This window comes from Humulus lupulus, chromosome 8 (assembly GCF_963169125.1).
Source record: "Humulus lupulus chromosome 8, drHumLupu1.1, whole genome shotgun sequence".
Lineage (NCBI taxonomy): Eukaryota > Viridiplantae > Streptophyta > Magnoliopsida > Rosales > Cannabaceae > Humulus > Humulus lupulus.
This window is the reverse complement of record NC_084800.1, coordinates 174,463,150-174,474,682: the sequence shown is the minus strand read 5'-3', so window position 1 is coordinate 174,474,682 and position 11,533 is coordinate 174,463,150. Positions and strand designations below refer to the sequence as shown.

General features: G+C 37.9%; 1 non-coding gene across 1 annotated transcript; it reads left to right on the top strand.

Annotated features, from left to right (window-relative positions):
- The first annotated feature begins 500 nt into the window (after positions 1-500).
- On the top strand, positions 501-607 carry LOC133798990 (small nucleolar RNA R71). The gene has a single exon (XR_009876200.1). It is a non-coding gene; the product is annotated as a small nucleolar RNA R71 (small nucleolar RNA).
- The last annotated feature ends 10,926 nt before the right edge of the window (positions 608-11,533 follow it).

Below are 11,533 nucleotides of genomic sequence, written 5' to 3'. Positions count from 1 at the left end.
TGGCCTTAAAACTATGACTGTTGGCCTTGATTGCTTCTCCATGAGAAATTTGGGTGATTTCTCCAACCATGATTGTAAGTGTTGGAGAATGAGTTGTTGAAAGGCCTCTGAAAATTTCCCACAGCTTAAACCCATGCTTGGTCCATAGGAATATTATTATTAGGGTCACCTGAAGAACATTTATTGAAAGAATTTGGACCCCCACAAATTCCACCACTAACTGTAATTTGAATGACATTAGCAGACACATTATTCTGTTGAAACTGTTTTGTTAAGGAAACAATCTGATTGCATCTAATTCATGAACCCCAGCTACCTTCCTATTACTAGTTGTATGCTCATCAGACCATTAATGATTATTTGTAGCCATATCTTCCAACAACCCTTATTCCTCGTTGGCACTATTACTCATAAATGCCCCTCCAACTGCAACATTAATTATAGTGCGAGTAGTACTGCACAATCCATTGTAAAAGTTCTGGACCAACATCCACTTTTCAATGACGTGATGGGGACATTTTCTCAGCAACTACTTGAACCTCTCCCAAGAGTCATGAAAAGATTCACCATCCAGATGATAAAAATTATTGATCTCCCCTCTCAATTTAGCAGCCAATGATGGAGGGAAGAACTTTGCAAGAAACTTTTGCACCAACTCCTCCCAAGTAGTAATAGAATTTGATTGAAGGGAGTTCAAAAAACTTTTGGCTCGATCCCACAAAGATAATTGGAATAGCCTCAAGCTAATCACATCATCGCTCACCCCATTATACTTGAATGTTACACATAGCTCCATAAAATTAGCTATATGCATATGAGTATCTTCTAAGGAGAGTCAACCAAATTGCATGGTGGATTGAACCATTTGTAAAATCACTGGCTTAATCATAATGTTATTAGCCTCCACAACTTGTGGTCTTATACATGTTTGCACTCTCATAATAGTTGGGAGTACATAATCCTGTAAGCTTCTTTCAACGGGATTCTGAGTCGTCCTTGCACAACTTCTGGCGACCCTCCATTCGACCCATCATTGTTCTGAGGATTTGCCATAACCATAGTTTGATGAGTTACTCTCTTGTTTCTACGGTTATGTCTACACGCTATATCTATCTCTGGATTAATAGGAACAAGGTTGTCTACTCCTCTTCTGCTACACATATAACAATATCACCTGAGAAATGGAAAGGGATTGCACACAAAACATGTTAGAAACAATACAAAGAATGACCAAATTAGAAATAAAATTATTACTTTGATATTGATAATTTTTAGTCCCCGGCAACGATGCCAAAAACTTGGTGTGAAATTTAATAGCTATGCAAGTTCACACAGTTGCAATTTGTAATAAATATAAGTAAGACCAAGTATCGTAACACAAGGACTGAATTATCAATTATCAAACAATTAATTGTTTTGATTCTATTTGGTTAACAATATTTTGTTGTTGTAAAGGTGAAGAACAAGAACATAAACTATTGTAAATTTCGAGAATAAAGAAAAATAAAGTAACACAAGAAATTAATTCAAGATTAGATAATTAGGGGTTTTAATCTCGTCAACTATCCCTCCTATCAATTACTAATGCAAGTTTTCTTTTCTCCTTCTTATCAAGAAAGAAATTTGTCAAAAGCAGTTTATAATCAAGTTACAAATTACAAACCTTGACCTAGATGAGAATTTTCTATATTTCTATTATATATTCATCAACTAGGAAGCATTAACATTCACGATTTTTATATGCCACATAAACAATCACGATACTCTCGTTCTATGATTAAGCTTATGTCTAACTTATCAAAGCATTATTAAATCTCACTTTTAAGATTTTTGATTCAAAAATATGTAGATTATGATAATAGAAGGCGAATAAAATATCAAACAATAAGCATAGATAGGCAAGAGACTCAAAAATTGAAGAAGAAAATCAAGTTTGCATTAGATCATAATAGGAGTTCAAGTGACTCAATTAAAATCCCTAAAAACAAATTTAGTTCATAGTTATCATTCTAAACATATACAACAATGGAAAATAACATAGAATTCTAAGGTAAAAGAAAAAGAACTGTTGAAAATAATCGGCGGTGCTCCACGATGTATTCCTTGCTCTACAAAATTGTCCTCTAAAAAAATATGATTTTTCTGTCCTCTATTTTTTTCCTTCTTTCGAAATTAGGTTTATATCCTAATTTTTCTTTCTAAAGCAACACGGGTCATGGCCCAAGTATTCAAGCGTCATGGCCCGTGTCCCGAAAATTGGCTCCTTCATTCAGGCAAGCCGCGACCTATCCTTTCCTCTGCCGCAACCCTTGTATGTTTTCTGGTCTTGAGAATCCTTCAGCACCACGACCCCGCCTTCTAGCGTCGTGGCCCGTTCAGAACCTTTAAAACAAGAATTCTGTAAAGGACCAGGCTGCGATGCCACCAAGTCGTGTCGCGACCCTTAATAATTTCGTCAATTTAAACACTTTTTGTCCCAAAAATTCACCGAAGCCATGAAATATCTACAGAACTCATCTTTTCAGGGAAACAACATAAATATCGATTTTTTATCATTATTTTGCCTATTTTTCTTCATTTGCTCTTTTCCTTTATTTATTGACTAAAACCTAAAAAACAACAAATAAAAGTGTAATACTGCACTAAAAAAATGAAAAGCTTTAATAAAAACTATCTAAATACAACCTAAACACAACACAAAATGAGACTCAACAAAAAGCTAAGGAAATGATGCAAGAAGTACATGAAGGGTTCTTTGGAGATCATGCCAAAGAATCTCCAAGATACCTCACATAGTCCCAAATGAGTTTAAACAAATGCAAATCATGTGACCATTCGCAATCTGGGGAATAGATCTGATCGGATCTTTTCCCACAAGAAAAGGGAATATCAAGTAGGTTGTAGTTGCTATCGACTACTTTACAAAGTGGATAGAATCTGAACCGCTCACGACAATCATGACCAACAAAGTACTGGATTTCGTTGTCAAAAACATTGTATGCCAATATGGATTGCCGAAAAAGATCATACTAGAAAATGGCACACAATTTGACAACAAACTGATTACCGATTTCTACGAACGACATCGCATAACAAAGAGTTTTTCATAAGTTGCCCATCAACAAGCCAACAAACAAGTAAAAGTTGTAAAAAAAACTATGAAGGACACACTGAAGAAAAGGCTCAAAGAGGGAAAGGGAGTGTGGCCAAAAATATTTCCTAAAGTACTTTGGTCGTATAGAACAACGCATCGAACAACAACAAACCATACGCCATTTCTTTAGCATATGGGTATGAGGCCATGTTATCTGTTGAGCTAGATCCACCCTCACATAGAAGAATAACATACAATGAGAATACAAATAACCAGTTATTAATAGAATCTTTGGAATTTGTTAACAAAAGGCACTAACAAGCCCAACTACGAGTAGCAGCTTACTAGGAAAAGGTTGCTCGATACTTTAACTCTAAAGTATGCGAAAGATAGTTTGACATAGGAAACTTGGTACGAAGAAAAGTTTTTCTCAACATTCACTATCAGACTTCTAGAGTGCTTGGACCAAACTGGGAGGGTCCGTATCAAATTGAAGAAATTCTTCAACCAGGAACTTACAAACTTGCTTGCTTAAACGAATATCTTGTTCCTCTCTATTGGAGTGGAGAACACCTGCACAAGTATTATCAGTGAATATTTCTTTTTAAAGATTTGGCTTATGTTAATTTACTTTTTACAAGTTTGTGAACAAGGGCTGGCTAGTTAGATGGCTAGTCGCTTATAAGTGTAAGATCAATTTGTGCTCACACGTATTGACACAAATTTTTGTCCACTTTTTACGATAAATAAATGGAATTGTGCATAGCCAGTTATTCTTGCCAATTATTGTATCTATTACAAGTATTTTCTCATTAAGTGTGTTGTTTTGCTATATTATAATTGATTGTTTATAACTACGTGAGCAGTAATGTTTGAACAGGTATTCGTCAATGGAAAGTGACCAATAACCTTAAAATCCTCGATCACTTGGGGGCATATAAGATACTAAACGAGCAAAGAATATTATAAACATATGTAAACACACAAGCAAAATAAGGGAAAACATACTACGACACTTAGAGTCTTTTTCAAAAAATTTAGCTAAATTTGTAAGATAATTGTTTCCCAAAATATTTAATTAATGATGTGGCATGTTTAAGAGGCTCATGAATAGCACGTGACTGGCTATTAGTGAAGGCCTGGTCGACCAACGACCAGATTGTCAAGAGGAAATTAAAGTTGTTCGAGAGACTTAATGAATATGCTGGGTAGTAGGAGAAGAGGTGCAGATGCATATGACCAGAGTTGCTGGTGGAATAAAGAAAATTTCTTAGAAACGATTATAAGTTAGATATTCCCAAGATATTGGATTATTATTATTTGTAAATATCATTTTTTATGCTACTATTTGATTATCCTTGTAACACAATTTAAGGATGGCCCATATGTACATCCTCGAGCCTATAAATAGAACTCATGAGATTCATTTATTTCACGCGCAATATTTGGTATCTAGAGAGAAATATTGCTTTTATACATAGTAATTGTATCAAGGTTTGAGACTTGTGAAACTTGGTGAACCCTTGTTTGCTAATCGCAAGCTTCGTAATTGTTTTACATTAATAAAACACTAAGTGGACGTAGGTCATTACCAATCGTTGGGGTTGAACCACTATAAAATATTTATGTTGTTTATATTATTGCATTTAGTTCTTTAATTCATTTTGTTTTTTGAGACTCAGTTTCGTTGACTAAAACAAGGGACAACATTTTGGTGCTTTCCTTGAGAGCTTTACTCAAGGATTCAAAGATAACAATGGCGAAGAACTACATGAAAGCGGGTCAACTTTGAAAGATGAGTTAGCTACCCTAAAAGCTAACCAAGAGAACATGGCTAAAACTATGGTAATGCAACAGATGGAGATCGATAGACAATGCCGAGAGTTGAACGAAAGACATGCGGACATGGATCGTCAGCAAAGAGACGCTACAACGGCTTTAGAGGCAGCCATTCAGTTAGCTCGAGGATAGCCACCTGCTCTGCCTGCACCAACCTCTCAACCAGATCTGCCACCAAACCCTCATCCTCCTTAAAATCCAATATCACATCACCCAAAATGTCTTCCAAATACACAAGACCCAAGGAGTCAACAATGACCAAAACAACATCCAGCTGCTCAGTAGGAAAGACAGACCCAGAATCCTAATAGAAATAACGGACAACAACAACCCTCTCATGCTGATCGAGGTAATACGCAGCAAAGTAGACAGAATAGGGATGAGCAGCATCCCAGAAGCCCTAGACGTCAAGCAAATGATGAATAGGACCCCCCTGGAAGGGGACAATGTCCCTCAAGAAGTAGGAGGTAGATGGACTCAGGCTCTGCGGTCCAGGACCCCCCACGACAGAGCAATGTCCGGGGACCCAACGACCAACACAAGCCACCGCTTGTTTACCGAGACAGGCTAGGGAGAAGAGAGGGGGATAATGCATATAGCAGGTCGCGTACTCACAAGTCGCAGTTGAGAGACGGCCATGAAAACAATGAAGCAGACTTTGATTATAATAGGAGAAATATTGGTCGACAATAGGAGGAAATGAACAGGTAACAAAACCCTCCTCTAATGGACAACTAACCAACAAGCCAGAATGCTGGGGGGCGGCCTAGACAACCCAACGTCTTTGATCAACTAGGTGCAAGAAAGCAGAGGGAAAGGGATGAGGACCTAAGGGACGTACTTAATGGCCGAAGGGAATGTCACAATGAGTACACCCTACCTGCAGCGCCCGCTCCTGCCACTGCTATACCAGACGTTGTTCAAGCTCAAATAGATGCCCTGAATCAGGTTTTGCAAACTTGGTCGAGAATAGAATGTCCCATATTGAATATGAACGGAGAAAGGGCACCCTATTAATCAAAAAAATTACTATGGTAGAAATCCCAAGCTAATTAAAAATGTCAGTACTACCCAATTTTACTGGAAGAGAAGACCTAGCATCTCACGTGAATAAGTTTGAGATACAAATGGACATCTAGAAAGTATCCAAAGATGCTAGGTCAAGGATCTTTCCTGCTACTTTATCTGATGCTGCCTAGGAATGGTACTTTAAATTTCCACGACCAGCATAATTTCATGGGAAAATGTTCATAAAATAGTTCTATGGACAATTTTATGCTGGTTGGATACATCCGACATAGGCCAATCAGCTGCTTGATATCAGACAGAAGGAAGGAGAGCCTCTCAAGGAAGTACATCCAGAAGTTTATACCAGTAGTCGCTCGGGCCAAGACTGTTAAAGATGAGGGAAAAATGATGGAAATCCCAGCTGGAGTGCAACACCAATCTCCCCTTTGGAGCAGCCTATGGAAAAATGGAGTTAAGAGCACTCAAGAATTCCTGGATCGAGTAGAAAAGTATATCAAGATGGAGGAGGCTATTGCCAATGAAGGAAAGTTTCCAAAGGCTAATCAGAGCAAGACGGAAGAGTCGACCAAAGCAGCCAGTGGGTCTTGCGAATCCAATGGCACTAACGGTAAAGGTAATAATAAGAATGGAGGGAAAAGGGAAAATACTGAGTAGAAGACATCTGATAACAAGCTCCCTAAGCAAAACATATACGAGCCAAGGTTTTCTAACTACACGACCCTAGCCGATAGCAAAGCAGAGGTATATCAGGCTGGCCATACCACAGTCCCTTTTATCCGACCAACCCCAATCAAAAAGGACATATCCAAGAGGGACACAACCAAGCTCTGTCTTTTTCACCATGACTATGGTCGTGATACCAATGAATTTAACTAGCTGAAAGACGAAATTGAGTTCCTTATACGACAAGGAAATCTGAGATGATATGTACGACCAGGGGGAAACTCCCAGCAAAAGGCTAATGGAGGCAACGAGCAGGAACTTGTACGCCAACGCTCGCCTCCTCTGGAGCCAGCCCCAGTCAATGGTACCTTGCTAACTATCTGCAGGGGACTGCATATATTTGGTGACAGTGGTAAGGGAAGGCAGAGATATGCTAGAACCCTACGTCATGAACATAGAGATGCTAAACATCGAGGAGTGAACTACTAAAAAAGCTCGAACAGAGAGGTAAGAACTTTCTCGAAGTTGGACGCACAATATGTATGACTCCCCCACTCAAATCCTTTAGTTGTGGACATTCAAATTGCCAACATGATGGTAAAATGAGGGCTGGTAGATACTGAAAGCTTGGTAAACGTTCTATGCAAGTCTTCACTAGAAAGAATGAAACTTTAAGTCCAAGACTTAGAACCATGCAACCAAACCATCTACAGTTCCTCTAGTGAGGGATAATCACCAAAAGGGTCGATCAGACTTCCGATCACTACAGGAATGGCACCCACGAATAGGACATTACTCACTAATTTGATAGTAGATGATTTTCCATCCTCGTGTAACACTGTAATTGAAAAACCCATTCTGGTCGATCTATGAGCAGTAACTTCAGTCTTTCATCTAGCCATGAAGTTTCCAGCCGATGCAGGAGTTGGGTGTGTGTTGGAAAATTAGCGAGAGGCCAGCGAATGTTGCAACTCCTTGATCACAAATGCAAGAAGGTTCGGATTATGGAGCAGAGCATAAAAAAGGTTGCTAGTGGTAAATGAGTCACAAGCCCTATTAGGTTAAAAAATCATCAAATAGGGTGTTGCCCAAAGTGAGGATAGGGACTTAGATCCTCACTTTGGGGATTTTCAGGAAACCTTTAAACCCGTGGAAGACCTCGAGGAGGTCCAACTAGAAGAAAAAGATTCGACCAGAGTTGTGAAAGTCTAAAAAACATAGAGACAACAATCAAGGAAAATCTGGTGGATTTTTTTAGAAAGAACCAGGAGGTCTTTGCCTAGTCGCATAAAGACATGGTTGGAATCACCCGAAAGTCATAAGCCATATCCTGAACATAGACAAAAATGACACACCAGTACAACAAAAAAGAAGGTTGCTCGACAAAGACAGGTCTAAAGCCTTAAAGGAAAAAGTGGAGAAGTTAAAGGAAAATGGATTCATCAGGGTAGCGTTTTATCCATCTTGGGTCTCTAATCCCGTACTAGTTCCTTAATCGAATGGTAAGTGGAGAAGATGCATGGATTTCACAGACCTCAACAAAGCCTACCTGAAAGATTGTTTCCCACTTCAAAGGATCGACCAATTGGTCGATACTACATCAGGACATGAAATTTTATCATTCATGGATTCATACTCTAGCTATAATCAAATTAGTATGTATCCACCTGATGAAGAGCACACTAGCTTTCGAAAAGATACGGGGCTTTACTGGTACAGAGTAATGCCCTTTGGTTTGAAAAATGCTGGTGCAAATTACCAACGACTAGTAAACCACATTTTCATAGAACGATCGGCAATAACATGGAGGTTTATGTTGATGATATGCTAGTTAGGTTGAAAAGATCTAGTGAACACATTGAGGACCTGTAGGAATGCTTCAACATCTTGAACAAATATCAGATGAAGCTTAATCCTCTTTAGTGTTCTTTTGGAGTTGGATTAGGAAAAATTTTGGGATTCATAGTAAACTCCCGAGGATTCGAAGCCAATCCCAAAAAGATTCGAGCACTGATTGAGATGCAGTCACCTGCCAAAGTTAAAGATATACAAGGCCTGACAGGGAGAATTGCGACTCTGAGTATATTCATATCTAATACTACAGACAAGTGCATCCCATTTTTTAATCTACTCAGAGGAAACAAAAAGTTTGAATAGACAAAAGAGTGCGAAGAAGCTTTTCATGCACTTAAGGCTCATATGCCGTGACCACCCATTCTGTCCAAGTCGATCGAAGGAGAAACTTTGTACATCTACTTAGCCATAACAGAGTATGCTGCAAGTTCTATTTTAATCAGGGAGGAAGACAACATTCAAAAGGTAGTATACTACATAAGTAAAACGCTAGAGGGAGTAGAATTATGCTATCCGACTATAGAGAAATTGGCTTACTGCTTAATACTAGCATCAAGAAAACTACAACCCTACTTTCAGACTCATCCCATAGTATTTTTTACCGACAAACCACTACAATAAGTCTTGCAAAAACCAAAAGTTGTTGGTCTGTAACTTCCTGCATTTCGTGTCCCTTTAAACGACTCGGGTCAGGATATTTTTCCCTGAGTTAAGAATATTATTTTAAATAATATTATATTTGTTTGGAATTTATTTCCATGATTTATTTCTCGCCAAATTATGAATTTTGTGATTAAAAGTCAAGATAAGTCTTTCGATCCTGGACCGACACAAAAACCCTAATCGGGTAAAAATTTCCTAAAATAAAATGAAAAACTATGGCAAATATATTTTGGGCATAAAATACATTCATAAAAATTAAAGTTTGGTCCAAATGATAAACAGAAGATGAAATTGAAATTTTAGGAAGTTTTGTGTTAAATTGCTTAATTTTACCGAATTGGGGAATTTCCATAAATGGACCTTAGGTTAAATTTTATTATGTGATTAATTAAATAAAATATGAGAGACATTTAATTTAATTATTATGTGGTAAGTTTTATTTTATTTTTAACTTATTATGAGTTAAAAAGGTTATAGAAAGTCATTTTGGATTTTTCTTCTTACGAAATATTTATTAACCATTATAAAAAATAAATAATAACATAAATAAAATAATAGTGCCCAGCCATGTGAGGGAATTTATTTGGGTAGACCAAAGTATTTTAGTTTTAATCCCCATTTTAAATTTAGGGTTAATGGCATCAAGTGGTCATAGTAAAAACACTCAAGTGTTTTAAGATATTTTAGAGTAGTCTAAACTCTTCTAACCCCCCAAAACTGACCCCCCCCCCCCCCCCCCCCTCTCTCACAAATCACTATCAACTTGTTAAAAAATTCTGACTCCAGTTTTCTCTCCGTTTTCAACCATCAAGAACATTAAGAAAGCTCGGAAGCTTAAGCTTTGGTCTAGAAAGGGTTTCCCTAAGGTAAAGTTTCAAAAAACTTGACTTTTGTAAAGTTTTTAACCATAAATTTTTTCAATAGCTAACTATATACATTGTTGGGGGCGTTGGTTAAGGTTTTGAAAGAGTTTTGAAGAATCCAAAGCTAGCAGAAACATCCAAACCTAAACCAAGAACAACAAGAGGTCAAATGTTTACTTTTTATGGTTGTTATTGTATGGTTTTCATTTTTTAAGCATTATTTTGTATATTTAATGCTTAAAGTTTCTTAGTGGTGATGTAATAAAGCTATGGTAGTTGCTTTATAATTTTTATGATGCTTGTGTGTTTATTTTTGAAAATAGGGACCAAAATCACTAAGAATTTTGTTGAAAACCCTAAAACAAAAAATTACATGTTTTGAGCTGTGACTTCCACGGGATCAAGAATCCACTGTAGATTTATTTGGTAAAACTAAATTATTCTATGATGTTTTTGAGATTGATTACATAAAATTGAGCTTTTGAAACACTAAAAAATGTTTAGAAATGGGTGAGTTATGCTATTTCAAAATTTAGGTAATAAACTGTTTTTTTTTTCTTATTCTTAATTTCGGGACCAAGTTTGGACAGCCACTGTAACGCCCCAGACTCCAGGGACCATTACGGTGTGCCTTGTAAACAGTGCTAAACTCGCTAATCGAGTCATTTGGCCAAAATCGTGAACTAAGTGTGATTAGCGGTTTAGGGAATAAAAACTTTGGTTAAGATGTAACGTTTCACTAGAACGTTTAATATATACATTGGGATCCCAAAAATAAAGTTTCAGAGTCTATTACAGAAAATATTTACAACAGGTCGTTCTAAGCGGCAAAACAGGGTTCAACCCTAGTTCCACTTTAAAACTCGGCCGTGGCGGACGAGCAGCTGCATATGTACACGTCATCACCTAAGCTCTCCAACTCAAGGATGGTCCAGCTTCCTCTTGCCTTTACCTGCACCACGTAGCACCCGTGAGCCAAAGCCCAGCAAGAAAACACCGTATAACATCATATGATATCAACAATAACCATAGTAACCATTTGGAACCAACGGTCCATACAGATGGGTGACAATAGCCAAAAGTCACAATAATGAGCATCGCTCCCTCTAGCCATGTGACGATAGGGTCACCAGGGCTCAACTGATAAGTGATTCTTTCATAAGCTTGATTAGGACAGGTGCAAGGTGATTAGTCACCAACATAACCTTCCTCACGACTCTAGAGTCAAAACTATGGACAACGTCCCTTAGCCATGTGACAAACGGTCACCGGGGTCATATACCTTGGCTATAGTCATCTGGTCGTAGACCAGGCAAGCGCTTATAAGTTCTTCGACCCTTTGGGTCGGTCTAGCATTAATACCCCATATGAGTCATTCAATGCCGTCCTCGATTAGATCTAATCTTTATTTGGTCAGGCGTTCACAAGGTACTGCCATCTTTGACCCTTAGGTCGGTAAAACACGACCAGTGCTCAGCCCGTGGTGAACTTAACTAATAAGTTACAGCTTCACAGACGGATATGACAC